This window comes from Somniosus microcephalus, unplaced genomic scaffold (genome assembly GCF_052327205.1).
Source record: "Somniosus microcephalus isolate GS21.2 unplaced genomic scaffold, FLI_Smic_1.0 unresolved_chr3, whole genome shotgun sequence".
Lineage (NCBI taxonomy): Eukaryota > Metazoa > Chordata > Chondrichthyes > Squaliformes > Somniosidae > Somniosus > Somniosus microcephalus.
Window position 1 is genome coordinate 8,858,068 of NW_028225181.1, and position 12,359 is coordinate 8,870,426.

Sequence of the window (12,359 nt, forward strand, 5' to 3'; positions counted from 1 at the left end):
ACCATTTACTGCCTCCTCCCAATTCCACCATGTACTGCTGCCCTCCCCAATTGTACCATTTACTGCCACCTCCCAATTCCACAATGTACTGCTGCCCTCCCCAATTGTACCATTTACTGCCACCTCCCAAATCCACAATGTACTGCTGCCCTCCCCAATTGTACCATTTACTGCCACCTCCCAAATCCACAATGTACTGCTGCCCTCCCCATTGTACATTTACTGCGTCCTCCCAATTCCACAATGTGCGGATGCCCTCCGCAATTGTAACTTTTAAAGCTGCTTCCAAATTCCACAATATATTGCTGCCCTCACTAATTGTACTATTTACTGCCACCTCCCAATTCCTCAATGTACTCCTGCCCTCTATAATTTGACAATGTACTGCTGCCCCCCAATTCCACAATGTACTGCTGACATTCCCAAATTGTAACATTTACTGTCGCCTCCCAATTCCACAATATTCTGCTGCCCTCCCCAATTATACCATTTACTGCTGCCTCCAAATTTCATAATGTCCTGCTGACCTCCACATTTGTACCATTTACTGCCACCTCCCAATTCCACAATTTACTGATGCACTCCGCAAATGTAAAATTTACTGATGCCTCCCATTTCCACAAAGTACTGCTGCCCTCCCCAATTGTACCATTTACTGCTGCTTCCCAATTCCACAATGCACTGCTGCCCTCCCCAATTGTACCATTTACTGCTTCCTCCCAATTTCACAATGAACTATGCAAAAGTTTGTCACTAACCCCCGCCTGCTTCACGACAAAATGCAAGACGTGATCCTGACCAACGGTTCCAGCACAGACTCAATTCACGTCCGAACTGTGGTCATGGAAGGCTATGTCATCGCACCGACGTTTTTCTCGATTTTCCTTTCTGCAATCCTCCATCTCACCCTCACTAAGCTCCCCACTGGATCGGAAAAATTTTACAGAACAAACGGGAAACTGTTCAACCTCCATCACCTCCAGTCCAAATCAAAGGTCGTCCCATTCTCTGTCATCGAATTACAGTATGCAGATGACGCTTGCGTCTGCGCTCACTCGGAGGTCGATCTCCAAACCATCATCAGCACCTTCATTGAAGCATACGAGAGCATGGGCATTACACTGAACATCTGAAAGACAAAGGTCCTCTACCAACCTGCCCCTGCCACACATTACTGCCCCTGATTATTAAAATCCACGAAAAGGCCTTGGACAACTTGGACCACTTTCCATACCTCGGCAGCCTACTGTCAACAAGGGCAGATTTCGACGACAAATACCAACACTGCCTTCAGTGTGCCAGTGCAGCATTTGGTCACCTGAGGAAGAGAGTGTTTGAAGACCAGGACCTCAAAGCTGGCACTGAGCTCACGGTCTACACAACAGCAGTGATACCCACGCTGCTGTATGCCTCAGAGACATGGACCATGTACAGCAGGCACCTCAAAACACTGCAGAGGTAACATCAACGCTGCCTTTGCAAGATCCTGCAAATCCATTGGCAGGATAGGTGCACCAACGCCAGTCTTATTGCTCAGGCCAACATCTCCAGCATCGAAGCTTAGACCACGCTCAATCAGCTCAGATGGACGGGTCACATCATCCGCATGCCCAAAACGAGACACCCAAATCAAGCATTCTGCTCAGAGCTCCGGCACGGCAAGAGAGCCCAGGTGGTTGATGAAACGCTTCAAGGACACCCTCAATGCTTCCTTGAAAACATATAACATCCACACCGACAACTGGGAATCCCTGGCCCAAGACCACACAAAGTGGAGGACAAGCATCCACGAAGTCAGCGAACACCTCGAGTCTGTTCACCGGGAGCAAGCGAAGCCAAGCGCATCAGCACAATGAGCGCACGTCAACCCAAGCACCCCTACCACCCACCCCTTCCACCAACGTCTGCCCCACCTGTGACAGAGACTGTACGTCCCTGAAGTGCCAAATAACTGCCTGAATCCATCAGGTTACAACTTAAAACTAAAGGCATTTATAACGTAAGAATCTTGGCATCAAGTTAACACAGGGCAACCATCGTTCATCACCGACCCAGCCCTTATGAGTAAAACCCAGCTCTTATTAATAAGACTCACACCAATCAGGAGGATCCATAAAGACAGAGCTAGGGAGCAACATTATTGGCTACACCTGTAAAACATTTACAGACATTAACAAGTACTACAACAGACAATCCAGAACACAGAGTTATTTCATCACATTCACCCCCTGCTATAGATTCAATCTGTCAGGATGTCTGATAGTCCTCTGGGAATGACGTAACTCTTGCCAAGGCTTATCCCGGAGTACCAACTCCAGTTCATCCGAAGTCCCAGAATCATCAGTGTTTTCCACACTGAGGGTTTGTGTCTCTAAAGGTCCAATACCATGATTAAAATCTCTACTCTCAGAGTCAAACTCTTTTTGAACTCCAGCAGGTGCAAGATCTTTAATAGAGACCGTATCCTCTTGCCCATCCGGATATTGAATGTACGCATACTGGGGATTAACATGGAGGAGTTGTACTTCCTCCACCAGTGGATCAGTCTTGTGGCCTGTCACATGTCTGCACAACAACACAGGGCCCGTGGTCATCAACCATGTGGGTAACGATACTCCATTAGTAGCTTTTCTTGGAAAGCTAAGCATCCTTTCATGAGGGGTGGCATTCGTCGCTGTACACAAAAGAGACCTTATGGAATGCACCACGTCTGGCAGGACATCCTGCCAACGAGAGGTCGGCAGGCCTTGTGACTTCAGAGACAATACGATAGCCTTCCACACTGTCGCATTTTATTTCTCGACCTGCCCATTACCACGATGATTATAGCTGGTAGTTCTACTCGTTGCAATTCCTTTCGATAGCAAAAACTGTCGCAATTCTTCACTCATAAAGGAAGAACCCCTATCACTTTGTATATAGTTAGGCATGCCAAACAAAGAAAACAGTTGGGAGATGCATTTAATTACAACAGCACTGGTCACATCCGAACAGGGGATAACAAAAGGGAACCGAGAGTACTCGTCTATAATATTATGAAAATAGACATTACGGTCGCTCGATGGAAGAGGACCTTTAAAATCGAGACTCAAATGCTCAAATGGTCGAGTTGCTTTAATAAGATGAGCTGGCTCGGACGGCTTATAGAAGCGGGGTTTGCATTCAGCACAAACACGACAGGTTCTGGTCATTGTCCGGACCTCCTCAATAGAGTAGGGTAGATTGTGGGACTTAATGAAGTGTTTCATTCTGGTAACCCCAGGGTGGCAGAGTGCATCGTGGAGACTTTGAAGCTTATCTATACCTAGAGTAGCACATACTCCTCGATCCATCTCCCGTTGGAAGACGGATTCCCCATTCGTCACTCCAAAGGGCACCCTAAGAAATTGATACAGGCGTCCTTTAGCTTCGAAGGCCGTATAAGGTCGGTCTTCTATTTTGATAGGGAGTTGATGGTAGGCAGACTTTAAATCAATGGTGGAGAACACGCGATACTAAGCTATCTGGTTCACCATCTCAGAAATACGAGGCAAAGGATAGGCGTCCAATTGGGTATACAAGTTTATAGTCTGGCTAAAATCGACCACAAGTCTTTTCTTTTCATTAGTTTTAACCACCACCACCTGGGCACGCCATGGCTATTACTGTGTTCGATGATTCCCTCCCGTTGATGCCTTTCCACTTCCTCTTTTATAAATGTTTTATCTTCTGAACTATACAGTCGACTGTTAGTCACTATAGGTCTACAATTAGGAGCAAGATTCATGAACAAAGAAGGTGGACTTACTTTTAAAGTAGAAAGGCCGCAGACTGTGAGTGGAGGCTGAGACCCACCATATTAAGGGTAACGCTCTCATGCTGACACTGGAAGTCCAAGCCAAAAATTAAGTTCACACACAACTGAGGTAATATAAGAAGTTTAAAGTCTTTATACTCCGTATCCTTAATGGTCAATGTGACTTTACAATATCCAGTTACCTCCGAAGTAAGGGACTTGGAGGCCATCACAATTTCACTTCGAGTAGGATACACCTTCAATGAACAGGAGTTAACAAGGTTGGGATGTTTAAAACTTTCAGTACTGCCACAGTCTATCAAACACCCAGTAGGACGACCATTAATCTTAATGTCCATCATAGATTTCGACAAGGAACACGGTATGGTCTGGCCAACCGTAACCGAGGCTAGAGCAAAACGATAGGTGGCAGCAGAGAAGACATCAGCTACAGGATTACCCTTACACACTTTACTAAAATGTCCCCGTTTCTTACATTTAAAACAAGTAACCTCTCTGGCTGGGCATCTTTGCCTGGAGTGTTTAGATTGGCCACAAAAATAACACTTAAACCCATGGGATACAGCCACAGCAGTAGGATTAAGTGGAGGCACCATCGGCGTTATGGATGCCTCCATACTCGGAACACACGAGTCTGAAAGAGACGCTTGGGCTGATGCATACAATTCCACATTCTTCTGGGCTACATCTAATGATCGAGCCGTAACTACGACTGTTTTTAAAACTAACGAGTCATTCTCGAGGAGTCTCTGTCTAACATAATTAGATCGAAGGCCAGATATGAAAGAATCGTGGATGGTTTCTTCCTGATACAATATGGCAGAGACAGCCTTGTAGTTGCAATCCTTATCCAAAGCCTTAAGATCCTGCAGAAAATCATCCAGGGATTCCTCGGGTAATTGCCTGTGAGTAGACAAAAGATACCTGGCGTATACTTCATTAACCAACTTAAGGTACTGGGCCTTAAGAGCTGCAAGGGCCTCTTCATATGTAGTAATGTCTTCAAATATAGAGTAAGTTTGATGACTTACCAAGTTGGTTAAAAGACCCAACTTGTTAACCGTCGGATCGATCGATGCGATGAAGTATTCAAAACATCGAAGCCAATGCGTAAATTTCTTCGATGCATCTGTGGAATGGGGATCGATATCCAGACGCTCTAGTTTCAAAAATCAATCCATCTTCCAAAGTTGTTACTTAATAAAATTGATGTGCCGAATAACTGCCTGAATCCATGAGGTTGAAACTTAAAACAAGTACAACAACAGACAATCCAGAACACAGAGTTATTTCATCACATTCACCCCCTGCTATAGATTCCGTCTGTCAGGAGGTCTAATAGTCCTCTGGGAATGACGTAACTCTTGCCAAGGCTCCTCCCGGAGTTCCAACTCCGGTTCATCTGAATTCCCAGAATCATCAGTGTTTTCCACACTGAGAGTTTGTGTCTCTGAATGTCCAATACCACGACTGAAAACTCTACTCTCAGAGTCGAACTCTTTTCGAGCTCCAGCAGGTGCAAGATCTTTAATAGGGACCGTATCCTCTCGCCCATCTGGATATTGAATGTACGCATACTGAGCATTAGCATGAAGGAGTTGTACTTCCTCCACCAATGGATCAGTCTTGTGGCCTCCTCATGCCTGTGCAACAGCACAGGGCCCGTGGCCGTCAACCATGTGGGTAACGATACTCCATTAGTAGCTTTTCTTGGAAAGCCAAACATCCTTTCATGAGGTGTGGCTTTCGTCGCTGTACACAAAAGAGACCTTATGGAATGCACCACATCTGGCCGGACATCCTGCCAGCGAGAAGTCCGCAGGCCTCGTGATTTCAGCGACAATGCGATAGCCTTCCACACTCGCATTTTCTTTCTCGACCTGCCCATTACCACGAGGGTTATAGCTGGTAGTTCTGCTCGTTGCAATTCCTTTCGATAGCAAAAACTGTCGCAATTCTTCGCTCATAAAGGAAGAACCCCTATCACTATGTATATAGATAGGCATGCCAAACAATGAAAACAGTTGGCAGAGGCATTTAATTACAACAGCACTGGTCACATCCGGACAGGGGATAACAAAAGGGAACCGAGAGTACTCGTCTATAATATTAAGAACATAGACATTACAGCCGCTCGATGGAAGGGGACCTTTAAAATCGAGACTCAAACGCTCAAATGGTCGAGTTGCTTTAATAAGATGAGCTGGCTCGGACGGCTTATAGAAGCGGGGTTTGCATTCAGCACAAACACGACAGGTTCTGGTCATTGTCCGGACCTCCTCAATAGAGTAGGGTAGATTATGGGACTTAATGAAGTGGTTCATTCTGGTAACCCCAGGGTGGCAGAGTGCATCATGGAGACATTGAAGCTTATCTATACCTAGACTAGCACATACTCCTCGTGACAAAGCATGCAATGGCTCATTAAATACTCCAAACCTGTACTGAATATCATAGTCGTATGTTGACAGTTCTATTCGCCATCTTTAAATCTTATCATTTTTGATCTTGCCTCTCTGCTTAGTATTGAACATAAAGGCCACAGATCGCCGATCAGTAATAAGCATAAAACGTCGGCCAGCGAGATAATGTATCCAATACCTGACAGTTCCAAGCTGTGCAGAGGCGTGGAATCCTCTCCATGCTTGGGATAATTTTGATTACATTGTATAACTAAGATTGCATCATTTTGTAATATGTTATAATGTAACAAGCACGGTGGCATAGTGGTTAGCACTGTTGCCTCACAGCGCCAGAGACCCGGTTTCGAATCTGGCCTCTGGCAACTGTCTGTGTGGAGTTTGCACATTCTCCCCGTGTTTGCGTGGGTTTTCTCCGGGTGCTCCGGTTTCCTCCCACAGTCCAAAGATGTGCGGGTTAGGTTGATTGGCTATGATAAATTGACCCTTTGTGTTAGGGGGATTAAATACGTGGGGTTACAGGGATAGGGTGGGATATGTGTTGGTGCAGGGGTTATGGGGATCGGGTGGGATATGTGTCGGTGCAGGCTCGATGGGCCGAAATGGCCTCTATCTGCACTGTGGGGTTTCTGTGATTCTGTGAACAAGTGGTGCAGGGGTATGAGACCCCTTGTTGTAACATTTTGTAATTGATGTATCTGTAGATGTCTACTGTACCATGGTTTTTCTCGAATTTGAGGGGAATAGATGGGTCGGGGGATCAGTGGTAGGTAGCCACAGGCAAATACAGGGGATGATTGTTTGTCGGGGGTCAGAAAGTTTTGCTCACTTTCTTCAAGGGGGTACTACAACAAGTTGGAAGTATCCAAAGGGCAGAGTGTAGGGGTTCGCAAAATCCCTCAGCCCCAGAGATACTGGAGATATTAATCTTCATCATGGACGAAGACTCATGGGCCTAGAAATTCAGTTGGCTGCGCCAGCCGTTAGCACCTTAGGAGGAGCAGATCTGCGCCTCGCCCCAACTTCAGTGGACATTTAGCACCGGCGCAAAGTCTTTGCGCGCGCTCATCTGCGCGCACAGATCATGACGTCATTTCGTCGTGCAACGCCCTTTGTGCGCCCGGAACCGGAACTTCACTCGCGCCGCCCCATTGTGTGCCGGGCGGCCCTAATGACTGTTGAGTGGAATGGTACACAGCCGAGGCGGGCCGCGGGGAGCACAAATTAAAGGGCACTTACCCTGCACTATAAAGGGCAGCCATTTTGCAGCATTCACTCTTGTGCAACGGATCTTTGGAGAGAGACCAAGGAAGAGAGCTTACTGCTTTGGCCCAACACTAGGACAGGTATTTTTGGCTTCAGGCCAGAGCTCTGCAATTATCTTTGCCTTCATTGAGATCTCAGTGTTTGCCAGCATATTATGGGGGCTGCATTGGGTGCCAACGCTGAGTTTCAGCATTATGTCGGAAGGGCTTACAGACGCCGTGAGAGAGTGGCAGCCCTGGCTAGATGCAGAGGGGGCAACAGGCGTCGCCAAGTGAGGCCTTACCCACCCAGGCTATACCGCCAGCAGTTCTCTTATCTCAACATGTTTGCCACGCAGTGTGTTAGGAGGCTGCGATTCAGAAGGGAGGTGGTTGCAGACATCTGCCAGCTGCTTCACAGAGATCTGCGTCCACAGCTGATGGCAGGACGTCTCTGTCGGTGGCAGTGAAGGTGACGATGGCTCTCAACTTCTATGCCACCGGCTCCTTCCAATCCGCTACTGGGGACATCGCTAACATCTCCCAGTTCGCCGTGCATTGCTGCATCTGCCAGGTGACCAATGCACTTTTCAGAAGGAGACGTCAATTCATCTCCTTCCCCATGACCCTGGACAAGCAGCAGCAGCGTGCAGTGGGATTTGCAAGAATAGCGGGCTTCCCCATGGTGCAGGGCGCCATTGACTGCACGCATGTGGCTTTGCGGGCACCTCTGGAGCATGCCGAGGATTACTGCAACCGGAAGGGCTACCATTCCCTCAACGTACAGCTGGCGTGCGACCACAGGCAGCGCATCCTAGCTGTCAATGCCCGCTTTCCAGGCAGCAGCCACGATGCCTTTATCCTGCGACAGACAACTGTGGCTGACATGTTCCAGGCACAGCCTCACCCAAGAGGATGGCTTATCGGGGACAAAGGCTATCCTTTGCGTACCTGGCTCATGACCCCGCTCCGCGCACCCACGACCCCTGCTGAAGAGGCATACAACGAGAGCCATCAAGCGACCAGGAACCTCATCGAACAAACAATCGGCATCCTGAAGCAATGGTTCCACTGTCTGGATCGCTCCGGGGGAGCCCTCCAGTATTCGCAGGAGCGAGTCTCCCAATTCGTCGTCGTTTGCTGTATGCTGCACAACCTGGCTATCCGCAGGAATCAGGCACTGCCACCTCACGTTGGACCACCACCTCAGGAGGAGGAGCAGGAGGAGCATGAGGAGGAGGAGGTGGAGGAGTACCAGACCAGGAGGGAGGCAGAAGGTCCAAGGGCCGCCCGTCGGCGGCTTATTGAACGTCACTTCTCGGCCCCCTGTCAGGGGATGGCTTGTGCCAATGAAAGAACATGATTGCAGCTGCTCCGCAAGCCCTCAGCCGGTTAAGGCTACAAACACTTCAAAGATCAAACATGGACAATGTGAATAAATAAAATGGTTTATTGTACAAACTCAAGGCCCTTCCCACATGAAAACCAAAAACACACGAAACCCCCAAAAAACACTTACACACATGACTCACTCCCACAACCTGGGGCGGATTAACAAAATATGTAAACAAAAATGGCCTTCATCCTCGGCCTTCACAAAACACCCATTCCAAAAAACAAAAAATTTGGACACACCCTCTACTTTGTGGCCCGCGAGGGCGATGCCTTCTGCAAACTTTGGCGGCCCCTGCATGCCCTGCTGCTCCTCCTCAAAGTGAGGCCAGTGGCTGCTGCAAGGCTGGGGGAAGGCTCCTGAGCGGCACATGTCGTGACGGCAGATGCCCTTTGGGGTCGACCTAGACGAGGTCTGGCACTCGAGGGGCCGGCTGGTGAATGCTGCAGCTGCGGCTGGGCAGCATCAGTCGCTGCAGCAGCTCATGGCAGCTCCACTGGGGGAGTGGCAGTGGCGGCTGGAGGAATGGGGGCAAGCTAATAGATGGCAGGTGCTCGCTGGTCACCTGAGACACTGGCACTCGCCCGGGCCAGCACTGCAGCATGTGCAGCAATCTGCCGAGGGACAGACCGCTGTGCTGCTGCAGCGCGCCGGGTGCCCTGGCGATGCCTGGCTGACACAGCGAGTGTGGCAGCAGTGAGTGCCCGTGTTGCCCTGTTCTGTGACCGCATCAGAGCAGCCAGTGACTGCACGGCACCACTGAACACCTGGCCAGTCGCTGCCTGAGCTGCCGCGAATTCCACCAAACTGGTGGCCTGTGAGGCCCTGAATTCGGTCACACTCCGAGACAGGGATTCGATGGCCTCAGGCATCCGTGCCACTACCCCCATGAGCTCCGTGTGCCAGCGCTCCGAGTCCGCGGACATGTCCTCGGGGCGGCGCATCTCCTCGGCGTTGACCGTCTCCGGACTGGAGGCCGGTCTCTCCCTCTGGGGAGAAGGCCGCCGAGCTGGCCGACCCTTCCTGCATTGCTGGACGCCGCTGGGCCCAGCAATTGGACTCCCCTCTGACCCTTCCCCCCTCTGGGGAGAAGGCCGCTGAGCTTCCACCCCCCTCCCGCATTTCTGCAGGCCGCTGGTCCCAGGAGCTACACTCCCCTCCGACACTTCCCCCAGGCTCCCCTCCAGGGAAGACGTCTCCCCTACATTGGCATGGCTTGCCGCGGCTGAGGGTTCCCCTGATGGGCCGCCTTCCTCTTGCTCCTCCTCCTCCTCCTCTTCTGAGGGGCTGTCACTGGCAACTTCAGGGACCTCCTCCTCACCATCTGAAAGCAGGAAGGCACAAGAGTAGCTTTAGAGTGAGGAGAGGGCGTCAGCGAGGGATGCATGAGTGGTGGCATTTAGCGCATTGGTCGGACAGTGGCAAAAGATGTAGATCTGATGCGCAAGTGGGACGAGAGAGGTCCAAAAGTTGATGTCCTTACCATTGGTGCCCAGAACAGGGTCGGCATCTCCAGATGCAACGGGGCCAATCACCCGGGCACCCATGATGCGCTCCACGCGCTGTTGCAGCTCGGTGAGCGGCTGGATCTGGGGTCTGCCTCCCCCGGTCTCAGTCCGGCTCCTCTTATTATTGGCCAGCTTTGCCTGCAAGAGAAAGGACGGCCTCTAAGTACAGTGTGTAACTCTGACCTTGTGTGCACTGCCTCCCATGGTGGAATAGCCTGGCCAGTGTGTAGCCCTGATCTTGTGTGCACTGCCTCCCATGGTGGAATATCCTGGCCAGTGTGTAGCCCTGATCTTGTGTGCACTGCCTCCCATGGTGGAATAGCCTGGCCAGTGTGTAGCCCTGATCTTGTGTGCACTGCCTCCCATGGTGGAATATCCTGGCCAGTGTGTAGCCCTGATCTTGTGTGCACTGCCTCCCATGGTGGAATAGCCTGGCCAGTGTGTAGCCCTGATCTTGTGTGCACTGCCTCCCATGGTGGAATAATCTGGCCAGTGTGTTAAGTGCACAATGTGCAATTGATGTTCATGACTGTCCCATAGCTGCTGCATGAGGGCTGGCCATTAGGGCTTTCAGGGCCCTTTGCCCATAATGTGAGGTGCACATGCAAGGATGAGGAGGACACTGGAAAGGGTACTCACTCTGACAATCCTGGCGCGGTCATTTAGCTTTTTGCGGCATTGCACAGAGCTCCTTGGGACCTCACTGTTGGATGTCACCCTGGTGGCGACATGCCTCCAGGCTTTCCGGTAGACGCGGGCCGATGGCTTCTTCCCATTGTCCGGAAACAAAATATGGCGTCTCTTCTCCACAGCGCCAACCAGCACCCTCAGATCATGCTCTGAGAAGCGCTGTGCTCGTTCACGGGGCTTCTCCATCCTTTCAGGCGCTATTTGGGTCCAGCAGCAGTGTTCAGGCCTAGCTGGAGGGCTGCAGTGTCCAGGGCGTGGCAGCAGACCAACTCGACCCTTCCCCCTTAAGAGCTGGCCGGCACCAGGGTGTCTGCTGTCAATCAAGAAATGGCCACACCTGCGCTGCGCCCGGCCTCGGCGGTATCGCTCAGCACCTCCGGCTTAGCGCCTAAAGAGAGCTGTGCATTGCCAGTTTTAGCGCTCGAGCAAACTCTTAGGGCGAAGCTAATGAATATCGGTGAAGTGGCCTCGAATTTGTGCCGGGCGCAAACTTTAGCGGCCGCCCGATTTTCCCGCCCCAAAAAATGAATTTCTAGGCCATGGAATTTAAATTGCCGCTGGGTTAGACAATGTTTTGAACATACCCAGAATCACAGGGGGGGGGGGCTGCGTTGGGTTTGGCAGCACGTGGACAACACCGGAATCGAGGAACTTCGTGGAAAAATTCACACACTTTAAGACAGCACATTTTATTAATAATTTGTACCCTTGAGTTGTGTAAATTGCAAAGGTTTAAAAATGACCATCAGAACAGCATGGCCAAGGACAATAGGGCTTGGAAAACAGCTCGTGTAGGTCTGTGAAAAGTGGGAGGATCAAGCAGTGGCAGTCAGATTCTGTCAATCAAAAACAGGGAGTTTTCCTTCCCTACAGAGGCAATGTTTGTTTACAGGAAACTGCTACCTTGTTGACATAATGGATGAAACCACGTGAGACTGCAGTTTCAGTGACCACAATGAATGGGTTTCTGTTTACACAGTAATCCAACTCCATTCAAAGCCCAGCACACAATGAGAACACACTGAAACTATGGAAAAGACACTCAAACTGAGAAAGGGAACAGTTTAAGAATTAATGGGTTTGAATCACCCATTCCAGACAATGGGAGCAGTGTGGCCACTGGGAAATAGCCCGTTTGAATCACCCAATCATGGCCTTCCTCTTGTGTATTCGAACTTTTCGGCGTGAATTTGCACACAGACCTTTTCAGCACCAAACAGCAGGAGCTCACAGTATATAAAGATAGCTTCTCAGAAGCTTCTCTCTCTCTTATTCCTTGGACTGCAGGTGAGCTCTACTCTCTCTGGA